Here is a 14,178-nt window from a genome sequence, read left to right as displayed (position 1 = left end):
AACGCAGAAGAGGCAGAAGAGCAGAGTGGTTAAAAGCAGGAACTTTGGTGCCACATTGCCAGAGTTCAAATCCTGGTTATGTCACCGGACTGGCTGTGTAACCACAGGAAAATTACTTATCCTCTCTGGGCCTTAGATTCCTCATCCCTAAAAAAGGATTAACGTATAAGACTCAATTAGCTAGCATCCGTCAAGAGCTTAGAACAACATCTGGCATAAAGTATGAACTAAGGAGAAGAAGCAGTTCAGGCTCAGGAGAAAGCAAATGGAAACAAGGGGAACTGAAGAATGCAAATACCCTGTGTTTTGTTTTTTGATGTGTTTGTTTGTTTTGGAATGACCCACAAGTTGGGAGAAAGGTCGTAAGTTTAAGCACAGTAGGATACAACCAATCCAGATTAATCATTTCAATTCAGCTAGAGGCCTAAAACCAAAGGGGCAAAAATAAACCTTTTACATACTAACTCAGCATCAGGGCCACTGCTTTCCCAGATGTCACCTTTTTGCAAATTGAAGGGTGAAGGGGAAGCCCCTTCCCCAAAATATTTCCAAGCTCTTTGCTAGGGAATTGTTGTAATAAATATACAAATGTACAATGGCTCTGATGTGAATGGACTCCCCAGCATTGTGTGTGTCTGTTCTACACAACAGCATACGGCTGTTGGGATTCCGGCTCCAGCTGAAAGTTTGTTTTCTTGTTTTTATGCAATTATGTTGCATATTCTTGATCACGAAAAGTTTTAAATAACAAGAAAAAGAAGAATGGTATAAGCCATGTTAATCCTTCCTCCTGTTGCGGTTAACTGGAATCTTTTCTATCCTTATCAGATTTTAAAATAAAGTCCTGCAAATCTGTTTCACATGAGACTACTTCAAAATGCAATTTTTAAAAAAGAGACTTGGTTCCAAAAGTTCAAGTTGTTTAAAAGCAAAGAAGGTTGAATATGATCTAATGTTGGGAAAGCTGTGTTAGTAACTCCATTTTGAAATAAACTTCCGGAGAGGTTTAACAAAAACCTGAAAGGCTTTAAAAACATTTCCGCAACAATCAGGGTCCACGGAAGTATATGACAGGGCTTGAAGCAGTTTGGCTGAAACAAACACAAACTCAACTTCTGATCTGGGTAGGGTTTTTCTACCCAAATTATTTTCCTTTCATCACAAAATAGAAAACGTCTTTGTTTCATGTATCCAGCTGAGCACCCATGGGCATTCATTCTGGTTTGGTCTCGGCTAAATGCAGAGAAACACAGTGGGTCTGTTTCAAGTCGATGCTATGGAGGCGTCATGAATTCATCACTATACTGTCACAAATGTCCTCCTACAGTGCTTTTCATTGCCTAGTGGTATCAAAAGAAAGGAGCCAGTACTGTTTATGAAATGGCTGTGAAACAGATATTTGATTCTTTTTTTCCCTCCGAATCCGTTATAAGCAACGGAAGCAAAGGAAGAAGGAAGGGGAAGAAAAAAACAAAGGCCATCACTTCAGTAGTGTCACACAGAGCAGAAGGAAAAGGGGAGAAAGGAATAGAAGGGAAGAGTTGAAAGAGAAAAGAAAAAAGAAAGGAGGAGGAAAAAAATCTCAGCTCTCCAGCCTCAGACCTGGAATATAAATGGACCCTAATTTGGAGGAAGAATTTTTTTTTCTTTTTTACCTTAAATGACAAATGTTTACATCTTGTTAAGCTGTGGTCGTTATTTTTTGCTATATTATAAGCCTGGTATTCACCTGAGACTTTCTTTCCCCGAGTTGTGCTGATGAGATTTTTATCAGAACCTCTTTGCCACTGTCTTGGAGAAACCAGGCTATCTCTCCATTTTACTCTGCCTCTAGGACCTGCACTAGGATGTGCAGGCCAAGCACCCAAGATGCACAGTTTAAGGAGGCACTCACTCTCAGGTGCCCACCCTGCACTCATAGGAGCCTGACAGTGGGTGTCTCCTTAAATTTAGCACCTAGGTGCCTCCCGCCTCTGCCTTGGTCCCACCCTGCCACCAGCTCCCAGTGCCCAACAACCCTGGCAGTAATCTCAGGGCTCTTTTTCTTATTTCCGCCTAAAAGCCATTTTCTCTGGCTCCTTTCACTTCTGAATCTCCACCCTATGCCTCCACTCCTTCCCACACCACCCCAAGCTTCGGTCTCACCTCCCTCATCCATGCTGCTTATGTCCTGAGGAATCTAGGGCTGAGCTTTAAACAAGCCACCAAGAATTTTAGAGGTTAATAAGTAGTTCTGGGCCTCATTTCAAAGACTAAAAAAAAGAGAAATTCTCTTCGTTTCGCTATGAAACTATGAAACCACACTTAGTGACATCATGCCTTACCAACCATCCACAATTCTGTCCAAAACAGATTTTTATCTAAGGATGAGGTAAAGTCTAACAAGATGGGCCTTTCTAGTTAGTTATCGAGTAGGTTACTTTATTATTAGCTTAGATTCCTGACTGAGGTTTTCTACAGGAAATTGTGATATAACAGAAGCACCTGCTGGGGGCTTGCCTCCATCATCCAGAGCCATCATTTCTCCCCAATCGACCTTCTTCTTTCCCCAGACAATTGTACTGTTAAGGAGAGGGGGTGTATCGTATCCCTCAGGTGTGTTGAAGAGTACGATTTTGCTGGAGATAGCCAGATGACTCCAGAGAGAACAAGGTGACATATCAAAGCAAAAGGGCTCCAGTGAAGTCCTGCAGGCTCCGTGGCAGGTAAGCAGAGTCGTTTGCGCCCACCAAATCATCACAGTGGGTGGCCGGCGCGCTCCCCACTTCCTCGAGAAGCAGCCTCTGGGCCCTGACACATCATTCTTCTTTTGATAACAGAGCAACAACAAAATGCTGTGGCAATCAAAACTGCCTGAAAACAGCATATTAACCATTCAGAGTTTTAATTGAGTTAAGGAAGCGTCAGCCCAGATGCTCTCCGCGGTTCTTCTCATAGAGATGCGCTCTTGGTGCTGCGTTTTTGAGACTTTGCGCCTTCTGACTTAGGACTCCCTCTCGCAGACGGGACTTCGGGATTCACGGGAGTGATTTCCACATGGGATGAGGGTAGGAACGAAGATGCGGCCGACGTTTACAGACACTGTCTCCTTTAATGTTCCAAACAACCCTGCCAGACACATCCCTGTGTGACCATTTTGCAAATGAAATTGATGCTCAGAGAAGTTTAATGGCTTTCTTAAGGTCACTCAGTTAGGAAAGGGTGGAGATGGAGTCGGAACCCGCGTCTAATCCTGCGACACTTCGCAATCTTTGCTCGTCTTCACCCTTCCCACCGCACTGTTTGCTCCCATAATGCAGTGCGACCAATAGTCTTCTCAAGAGTCCAGCTTGCTCGGTTGGCAGCTTAGTGCGTTTATAAAAACTGGGTCTTGGCCTTTCTTTTCTGAGCTTCAATCATTGGACTAATGCTGAATGAATCTTCTAAGGCTGCCTTGTGCAGTCCCTTTAAATTATAATGAGAAAACGAAAGTGCAGTGATTGAAGACCTGTGCCCCCAGTGAGCCACTGAGTCAGTGCTGGGAGCAGGACCAACGAGCCCCAGGGCAGTATGTCGACACCGTACGGTGCTACCAAGATCGTGCAAGGAGAGTCCTATGTCCTACCTGTGAGGTGCTGATTCAAGCCCCCAGCTTTTCTGGGGACACAAGTAAGTGGTGAGGTCTGGAGCAGGGGTGTCAGGCATGTTTGACTCCAGGTTTCACCATTTCTTTCTTTTATTTATTTATTTATGGCTGCGTTGGGTCTTCGTTGCTGCGCATGGGCTTTCTCTAGTTGCAGCGAGCAGGGGCTACTCTTCGTTGCGGTGCGCGGGCTTCTCATTGCGGAGCACGGGCTCTAGGCATGCAGGCTTCAGTAGTTGTGACACATGGGCTCAGTAGTTGTGTCACGCGGGCTCAGTAGTCGTGGCTCGTGGGCTCTAGAGCGCAGGCTCAGTAGTTGTGGCGCACGGGCTTAGTTACTCCACAGCATGTGGGATCTTCCCGGACCAGGGCTCGAACCCGTGTCCCCTGCATTGGCAGGCGGATTCTTAACCACTGCGCCACCAGGGAAGCCCTCACCGTTTCTCTTCAGCAGATTAATTCTAGTCGTCAAAACCCATAGAGAAAACAGATATCAGAGAGAACAGGAAATAGATTCTCCTGCACTTTTCCAGGTTGATTCCTACATCTTCTTTCAAGACTTCTTGGTTTTCTCATCCTCAAGCACTTACAGGGTTCTCTTTGGCAGTACCAGATCTAAATTACACCTCAAATCACCATCACCACCACCACCCTCAACTCCTTGTAACCTATTTTGCAACATGGCCCCTTGGTGTAAGTCAACCCAGTCTATATATTCCCAGTCCTGCCCCCTCACGCCCTCCACACCAGACTTACCTGCTCCCAGTTCTGGCCCAGTACTCGTGCCACGGCTCCCGGGTTACTGTCTCCTCCTCCTTCCTGTGCCTCCTCGCCCAGTTCCTCTAAGCCAGCGTTGCAATCGCAAATGTCTTGATTCCTCTGTCATTTTTCCTGTTTTTATTATAATTACGCCAACTCTGTATTGCAGAGGAAGAGATGATTTTTCTTTGACTGGGGCCAGGGAGGTATGAGAAATGTGTCCCATGCTGGATGCACCGTAGGGGATGGTGGGAAATGTAGCAAACTAACAAGTCCACGCCCCACTTAAAGAAATTCAAGTTTAAAAAACTTAAAGCGTTCAGGGTTTTCCCTGGTGGTCCAGTCGTGAAGAATCCTCCTTCCAATACAGGGGACAAGGGTTCGATCTCTGGTCAGGGAACTAAGAACCCACAAGCCTCGGGGCAACTAAGTCCACGCCGCAACAACTGAGCCCACACGCTCTGGAGCCCACGCACCGCAACGAAGATCGCGCATGCCACAGCTAAGACCCAATGCAGCCAAATAAATATTTTTTTTAATTTAAAGCATTCTTCTGATCAGAGTAAGTACTTCTGCAGCCTGGATTCAGGGGCCACCAGTTTTCAACCCCTGTTGGGCCTCCAACTCTAATCTGCAGGCATTACTTTCTTCAAATCCTGATTCAAAGTCAAATTTACTTCCCCTAGCGTTTTCTTTACTAATCACCACTCCTTTACATCCCCTTAAATGTATGTACAATTTAAACCATATTGGCTTTTGATTTCAAGCCTTGAGGGCAAGAATGGTTTACCTATGTTTTATTCCTCAACTTTATATCAGATCCTGCCTCCAGTTTACTTAACCGGAACGTCCAAGGTTATATAGTGCATAGTATACAAGTTTATGAAGAATAAACGTGTTTGGTGCGAGTCCTCTTCCTAAGTGTGTAGATTTGTGTCTTTGGCATCCTCAGAAACTCCTAATAATGGGGCAGAAGTTAATTTTGTTTCCCCATAGTTTGGAGAAGAGGGAAATGTTCTGTTTTTAATTTGCACTAATACAAATAAACCAAATGGCTTTTCTGAATGACAGAGTCACGGTGACACCCAGCCAGCTACGCCTGGACCATTTCTCACCCCAAAAGCTGTCAACACAGAAAGTTAGCCTTTATGGCCCATGAATCCTTCTGTCATCTGCTGCCCTCTAGTGGAGAGAAGGGATAGAGCGGACAGAGTTGTCCAGAAGCCAGAGCTCCTTGAGCCTAACTCCAGAAGACACTGAACAGTCACAAAAAATTGTCCCTTCCTCTGTGGTGTAGAGTTGGAGTAATTATAATAAAAACAGGAAAAACTACAGAAGAATCAAGCTACTGTTTTCCACTGTGGAAGGCAAAGTGTGAGTTGAAGTAAAATAAGTATGAGTCAATAATTCAACATGTGATTTTTTTTATTATTATTTATTTACTCACTTATGGCTGCACTGGGCCTTCATTGCTGCGCGCAGACTTTCTCTAGTTGCAGCGAGCGGGGGCTACTCTTCGTTGCGGTGCTCAGGCTTCTCATTGCGGTGGCTTCTCTTGTGGAGCAGAGGCTGTAGATGCGTGGGCTTCAGTAGTTTTGGCTCGTGGGCCCTAGAGCACAGGCTCAGTAGTTGTGGCGCACGGGCTTAGTTGCTTCGCGGCATGTGGGATCTTCCCAGAACAGGGCTCAAACCCGTGTCCCCTGCATTGGCAGGTGGATTCTTAGCCACTGGACCACCAGGGAAGTCCTGATTTTTTTTCAGTAACTTTTAGTGGTGTTTTTTTCTACAACAGAAAAGTATATAAACTTTATTGTACAAGTTTTTCTTTATTATACAAATATACGTTCATCTTAGGAAGTACAAATAAGCAATAAAATAAAAATGAAATCACCCAGAAACCACCCTCCATTAAAAAAATACCATTGCAATGTGGCATCATTGTGAATGTATCATTCTAGATGTTATTGAATGCATATGTAGACATATGATTTTGTTTTAACAAATACAGGATCACATTTTGCATCCAGTTTCACAACCGGCTTCTTTACTGAGGCATTCTGAGGTCATAGAAGTGTTCATGTTTTCTGAAGTCATCCCTAACCTGTGTGTTTCAGCACAAAGTTTCAGGCAAAGTTACCTTCAGTTTTCCTCTGAAACCATTCTCTCATCTGACTTTTTCAGCTGGCTTAAGCAAGTGACCAATTATAGCATATTATTTTATTTGTATATGGAAGTTAAAATAATAAACCTGAGCATATGGAAAATAAACATTAATGCTATCTAATATAACCGTATTCATCAGGGTGAGTTGTTTAATTATTTAAGATCCACTATAATACTGGATTTAAACTTTGTGGATATGGCATTCTATCCCTGCTTTAATAAATATATTTTTTAATTATATCTATATGAAAGATTTTTCCCCAAAATTATGGGAGATATTTAACTCTTGAGAGAAATTTTCAAATGTAACCAATCTGCACTTCTCTTAGAAACAAAACACTATCATCACTTCTCCAAGCATGTGTAGTTTGCCCCCATGTTATAAACACAAGGAAAAGAGCAGCATCTACTTAAGAGAAAGCCCTGAAGATAGGAATGAAAGACAGCATGACCAGATTTAATGTTAAAGCAAAACTAAAAACTCCAGGACGGTACTTAAGTGAGCGTGATGGGAACGTATTGTTTCCTTATAATGATTTTAAATGGAAATTACAATCCAATCACAAATAAAAGGAATTTGTAGACAGTGAGGTGAACAAATCTGATTTCACTCGGATTCACGGTGATTATCAAATTAGCAGCTACTCATTCACCACTAACCAGTCCTCTTGGTCTGGTCCTCTTGGTCTCCCTAACAGCGCTGAACTGCAGCTTCATGGTGATTGCAATGGTGGCAGCTCATCAGGGCTGTATTTTAGCTGTGCTTTTATCTTCCCTGTTTTTCCTTTTCATTGCTCGGCAAGGTAAAAGCAGGGAGTGGGGGAAGAGCATTAGAGGAGTGAGAATGTTAACATGCACTTGTTTTAAAAGTTGTGCAGCACCAGTTGAAGGCCTAACATCTGGCTCCTGGCTGCCTCCTGACCCATCTCCTAGCACTCTATCCTCATCAACTCCACTCCAGCCACACTGGTCTCCTCGCTGTTTCTCCACACCAAGCACACTCCTGCCTCAGAGCCTTTGCACCTGCTATTCCCTCTGCTAGAACACCCTTCCCACCTACATCTGCAAAGTTTACTGCTTGGCTTCAATAGCGTCTGAGTTCAGATGCCCCCTCCTTGGAGAGGTTGGCCTTCCCCAGCTGCTCCTTTCTAAAGCAGCCCCTCCTGTCACTCTCTACTCCCTCATTCTGCTTTGTTTTTTTCTTCCCCAAACATCCATCACTACCTGACATGGTATTATATACCCACTTTATGTTCCTTTATTGAATGAACCCAATATCACCCAGGTTATTCTGACCGAGAAGGTCCAGGGTGAGTCTGGGAGTATATATACTGAAAAGCTCACCGGGAGATTCTGATGCACAGCCTGGTTAAGAACCACTGGTTTAATGGATATTATAGTTTTTGGAGTCAGATGGTCTGGGTTAAAATTCCAGCTTGGCAAGCCTGGGACATGACAGCTGTAGGCCCAGTCAGAAACGTAGTAGCAGTAATCCCCAACACCCAGGGTTGTGCTGAAGATAACACCGGGTAATGGATTTGAGACAACCTCTTGAACTGGAAAGTGGGATATAAAAATGTTATTAGTACCCTATTTCTTCTCTGAGGGTGAACTACTTACATTTTAGAGAAAGAACATTTTTTGAATAATAATAAAACCTATTTTTATTTAGAAGTACGATCTCTCTGAATCAGATTGTTCCTTCCTTGTAAACTCTAAATTGTACGTCCGTTTTTATCCCTGAAGGCAGTGCAAAAGAGAAACGAATGGAATTTGGTCAATCCTCGTAGCTAATGCAAATAATTTCAAATTCTGAAATTCAAAATTGCTAGCAGCGGTTTTGCCTGCATTGCCCCAGGGTGGAGGCCGTGAAGAGGTGGTCTCCCCAACAGCCCCCCTCTCCCCCCTCTCCCCCGGGCTGAGCGGTCCCTGAACGTCGCCCATCCTTGGGCTCACTCCGTAGGGTGAAGCGGCTCCCGCTCGCGCCCTGTGCTGATGCCCACCCGGCGGGAGCGCGCGCGGATGATGGACAGATGGAGCTGGTGAGAGTGCTGCCTGGAACGTCCGGGAGACAGCACTTCAGGAAGCAGCAAGCGGAATAGGGCATTTTGGAAACATTCGCTCTCATCACAAGAGAGTCCACTGTGATCTCCAAAGGGTCCAGTGTCATGAAAAGCAATCGATGAATTGAGAAGGCTCCGGCTCAGGCGGCCAGCCTGCACCTCCCAAGAGGTCTCAGAACAAACCTCTGTGAAAGGAATGAGTTCTCCGGAGAACCGATATACGGTCCCCTTTTATGGCAGAGGTCACCAGTAAAAGACTTAAGAACACACAGGTGGGGGCGTTTTATTATTCATGTTTACTGTAACCAAAGGAAATAAACATTGTATACATGTACTTCTATTTATAAACACCGCTAGCCAGGTTTCATTGGATAAAGAGTGACACCTAGTGGACAAGCTTTGGTAACCTCTATGTTATGTCCCCCTAAATCCAATTAATTTAGTTTCTAAAATTATTTCACAATGTAACCAAACTGTCATAAGGCCAACGCCTTTGAAAATTTCACCCCAATCCTGTAACTTATATATAAGAACAACAGCGAAAGGAGACTCACAGACTGAAAATAGTTTTGAAGCATCTGTGAGTGAAGAAACTGATAAGGAAACAGTAAACGAAGACAAATCTTCGTCCCAGGTTTCTTTAACATGGTATGAAAATTCTCCATCAGATGGAGAGAGGAAAATTTGAATTTTGCTAGGGATGCATGAGTAGGACTTTTTGGACTGGAAGCAGGTGAAAAACAGTGGCTGCTACCTCTGGAAACCCTGCTGAGTGGCCCGGCCTCGGGCAGTTGGCCCCTTAACCTCACGGGGTCCAGAAATCAGCTCTTGCCCAAACCTGAGAGGTTCTGCAATTCACATGCCCCAGTTCATACCAAGCAGGGCCATCTGGATGCCACCTTGGGCTTCTGTCCTCAGACACTTTCACCGTTTTTTTCTCAAATGTTTACCCTAAAATTAGGGAACATTACCTAACACCCAGTCGGACTATAGAACAGAGCCGTTGCACTAAGGACTGCCCCAGGAAATTCAAGATGCACTAACTTCATATATACGTATTTGCCCTTTTTGATTTTCATACAGAATGTATTCTGCTTCCTAAGTGTCCTCTGGGATAATAGTTTGCTTCCCCCGTCCCCGGGAGCAACCATTTGCTGCTATTCGGGAGGACGATTCTACCAGCCCCTCAGGAAAGCCGCTGTGCCTCTCGGGTGCCACCAGCTTGCTCTCAGTTTCTCATCCCTGCCTGGCGCAGTTGCAGCTTCTTGGTTTCTCACCCCACCTCACCCACAGGCCTCTCACTTGCCTTCTCACAGGACTCCTGCGGCCCCAAGCACGGTTTCCATCCCAGCCTGCTGCTACCCAGGGCCTCCCTCCCAGCTGCCTCACAAGGAATCCTCTGAAGCTCACCGAGTAAACATCAGTTCAGGGTGAAACAGCTCCCACCCGAGCGCCTCCTCTGCCCCAGAAATACGCACTTTATGGCTCCCACGCCTGGGTGGCACCAAGCTTTTGCTTTGCTCTAGCAGCCCTGTTGAGCCTAATGGCATAACTCACTCCTGTTTGTTTAATTGGTTAAATCAGATTAAAATGTGTCTGGGGGGTGGGGTATAATGTGCTCACTTGTGTGTGTTTTAATTTACACACACACACACCCTCCCAATGCTGAGACCCAGAGGCACAGTTTAAAAATTGAAAGTTTTCAAAGCGGGCTTCCCTGGTGGCGCAGTGGTTAAGAATCTGCCTGCCAATGCAGGGGTCACGGGTCAAGCCCTGGTCCGGGAAGATCCCACATGCCTCAGAGCAACTAAGCCCATGAGACAACTGCTGAGCCTGTGCTCTAGAGCCCGCAAGCCACAACCACTGATCCCGTGAGCCACAACTACTGAAGCCCGTGCGCCTAGAGCCTGTGCTCCGCAACAAGAGAAGCCACTGCAGTGAGAAGCCCGCGCACCACAATGAAGAGTAGCCCCCGCTCGCAGCAACTAGCAAAAGCCCGCGCACAGCAACAAAGACACAATGCAGCCAAAAATAAATAAATTTATAAAATAAAAAAAAAGTCTTCAAAGCCATGCTGATGACAGTCAACAACAGTTAATTGACTTCACAGCCAGCAAATACTTAAAATAGGTTTAATTACCAAGAACTACTAATCTTTCCGGCCCAAGGAGGTCATGCTCCCTTCTTCAAGTTTCCCAAACCTGGCTGCACCAGAATCACCAGGAAACCTTCATGGAAAGATAAAGCCCAGGGCCCCATCTCAGATCTCCTGGACTAAAATGTCTAGGCAGGGACTGGAATGACTATTTCCACAAGCTCTCAGCCGGCTCCACATATTTTCAGTCCAATGTTTGGAAGCCCTGCTTTGAATCACAGCTCAAACCTCACCTCGTTTCAGAAAGGTCTAACAAAGCAACTTCTGCCAGTGTTTCCTAAAGTCATGTATATCATCTTGATTTTTGCCCTATCCATGTACCCCCTGTACTGCAATCTACCTAAGGTATGTATATCAATTGGCTTGCATTTTTGCATAGATTTCATTTTTTAAAAACTTAAATCACTGCTATGACATCATAGCTTTGATGGTGGTTAGTATATTTTTCCTAATACACAATACAAAAAAATGTATACCATTAAAAGCTGTCTTAAAATGTTTTTCCCTGTAGGAATAAGCTAAGTTTGTGTACCAATGGGTACACCTACAATGCTTGAGAAAACACTGATGGAGAGAAATAATCTCTGTTGTACCTTTCCTTCTGAAGGTGGCCCTAAGGGAAATTGTGAAGAGAAGAATTTCATATTGAGGAGCTCAATTCTTGGGATTTAACTAGGAATCTGTGAGTAGGACTTCTCAGATTGGATACAAGTGAAAAACAGCGGCCACTACCTCTGGAAACCCTGTATAGTGGTCTGGTCTCAGGCAATTGGCTCAATCCTACAAAAATTGCAGACACCGTCTTCACCCATCCCTTGCATCTTTTAATCAATAATCAATTGAATCACTGGGGGTGGGTCTGGGGTATCCAGCAGTTCTAATATGAGACCAGGGATAAAAACCATCATGCCATTCTCTTTCAAGAACATTTCTCCCCAGTTAGAAACCCCCATGACCTTCTACCTCCTCCATGGGACCCCTTTGTATTCACTGATACAGATAGAAGGTGAAAAAAAACATTCCGCTTATTAAAACATTCTTACAAGTACAGGTCGGAGTCAAAAAGCTCATGCCTTGACTCCAGGATTCCAGGGAATGCCAACCTCCAGGGTTGTCATAAACTCATTCTACACCAACACACCTCTACATCCCCTACAGAAGGCCCTGGTTTCTGCTTTCATTTTTTTCCCTCCTTCTTATTCTCTGTTTTTCCCTTTTATTGGTTAAAAATAAATGACGGGCTTCCCTGGTGGCGCAGTAGTTGAGAGTCCGCCTGCCGATGCAGGGGACACGGGTTCGTGCCCCGGTCCGGGAGGATCCCGCATGCCGCGGAGCGGCTGGGCCCGCGAGCCATGGCCGCTGAGCCTGCGCGTGTGGAGCCTGTGTTCCGCAACGGGAGAGGCCACAACAGTGAGAGGCCCACGTACCGCAAAAAAATAACATTAAATTAAAAAAAATAAATGACGTACTTTTTTCTTATTTTGAAAGCAAATATTCAATGTAAGAAAAATTAGAGGCAGACCGCTCGGAGTCGGTGCTGCTGTCCTGTGACTTTCCCTGTTGTCTGCCCTGCTCGGCCCCTGAGGCCACTGGACCTCAGCAAGTGGCCGGGACCCTTGAGCCTGCAGGAGGTGGACGACCAGCCGCAGCACCCGCTGCAAGTCCAGTACGGCGGGGCGGAGGTTGACGAGCTGGGCGAAGTGCTGACACCCACCCAGGTTAAGAACTGGCCTACAAGCATCGCATGGGATGGCCTTGATCCAGATAAATTCTACATGTTGGTCTTGACCTACCCAGATGCTCCCAGCCGGAAGGGCACCATTTCCTGGTGGTCAAGGTGAAAGGCAAGAACATGAGCAGTGGCTCGGTCCTCTCTGATTATGTGGGCTCTGGGTCCCCCAAGGGCACAGGCCTTCACCACCACGTCTGGCTGGCTTGGAGCAGGACAGGCTGCTGAAGTGTGACGAACTCATTCTCAGCAACCGATCTGGAGCCCATCATGGCGATTTCACGGTGGCGTCTTTCTGTAAAAGGTACAAGCTCTGGGCCCCGGTGGCCGGCACATGTTACCAGGCTGAATGAGACGACTTTGTGCCTAAACTCCCCGAGCAGCTGTCTGGGAAGCAGAGGAAACTTAGAAGATGGAAACCATCCCAGAGTTTCCCAAGCAGTGTTTCAGTTTAGCGATGCATGTAGATTTCTCCCCTTCCTCGTTCCCAAGGCCTGAGCAGTCAGATTTAGGTTTGGGGTGACTTTTCCTTCTGCCTGTCCTCTATAATTCTAGGGGGTTTATGTTTTGATCAAATTTGAACTCCATTTGGGGGGATAATTTGGGTCTATGATAGGGTCATCAAAATGTTAATATAAGAATAGCAACTCAGACTTTAAAGAAGAAAAAAAAATCTGGTAAAAAGACCAGGTCTACAGTATTAGAGCAGAGCATCAGAGAATCTTTAAAGGAGGTTGGAAAAAAAAAAAAAGATGGATTACCTCTGCCTTTGTGAGCCCGAGCCCAGAATTGTGTGTGGTGGCATCTTCTGGCTTCTGTCTTCATGGCTCTGTCTCTCACCAAGACAACCAGAGGCTGGCATGTCCACTAACCCCCAACGTGGTACACCTCAAGCTGGTTACCGGGTGTCAGTGTCCGGCTCTGACTCCCTCAAAGAGCAATACTGAAAAAAGCAATAGGGAGAGAGTCACTTTGCTGTTCAAGCCTGGCCACCTAGATGAGCTGCAGGGCTGGGTGAGAGGTTATCAGAAATCCGAAAGTCTATGCCTGTTAAACTGACTACACTTCTTTGGTGTGAGAAAAGCCCGTCCGGAGTTGCTGAATGCTGTGTTAATTCTGCTATTTGCTTATAATCGAATAAAAATAAAAACAATGTGTAGATGGGAAAAGAAAAGAAAAATTAGGAAGTAAAAATAAGTAATATATGTAAACATTTTAAATTATCCATAATACAACCATGGCAGGACATCCACTTTTAATATTTCAGGATGTAGGTATATATTCCTAACCCTTTGTAGAATGTGTGCCAGCATGCTGTTCACAGCTTGATGCGTACTGAACTCCTGAAGCCACTGCTGTAAAAGAATGAGTGGTGAGGGAATTCCCTAGTGGTACAGTGGTTAGGACTCTGTGCTCTCACTGCTGAGGGCCAGGGTTCAATCCCTCGTCAGGGAACTAAGATTCCCCATGCTGTGTGGCCAAAACACAAAAAAGAATCAGTAGTAATTTTTCCTTCTTCATTCCCAAAGCCCACTCTGTGTTAGGAGCCTGAGCTTCCCAGGCTCAACAGATTATTGCATTTTAGTTGCAGAGCTAGAAAGAGAAGCTAGGAGGTGCTAGAAGGCTTCCACCTCACCCATCCAGAATAAGGCTGCTGCTGAGCCTGGAGGCCTGAACCAGGATAGAA

General features: G+C 45.3%; 1 pseudogene across 1 annotated transcript; it reads left to right on the top strand.

Annotated features, from left to right (window-relative positions):
- The first annotated feature begins 7,996 nt into the window (after positions 1–7,996).
- On the top strand, positions 7,997–12,946 carry LOC309961794 (phosphatidylethanolamine-binding protein 1-like; annotated as a pseudogene). Its single transcript has 3 exons — positions 7,997–8,073; positions 8,508–8,586; positions 12,277–12,946. The product of its transcript is annotated as a phosphatidylethanolamine-binding protein 1-like (transcript).
- The last annotated feature ends 1,232 nt before the right edge of the window (positions 12,947–14,178 follow it).

The sequence above is a fragment of the Leucopleurus acutus genome (genome assembly GCF_964270905.1).
Source record: "Leucopleurus acutus genome assembly, chromosome: 5".
NCBI lineage: Eukaryota > Metazoa > Chordata > Mammalia > Artiodactyla > Delphinidae > Leucopleurus > Leucopleurus acutus.
The sequence above is the reverse complement of the archived record's forward strand: the minus strand, read 5'-3'. Positions and strand labels throughout refer to the sequence as shown.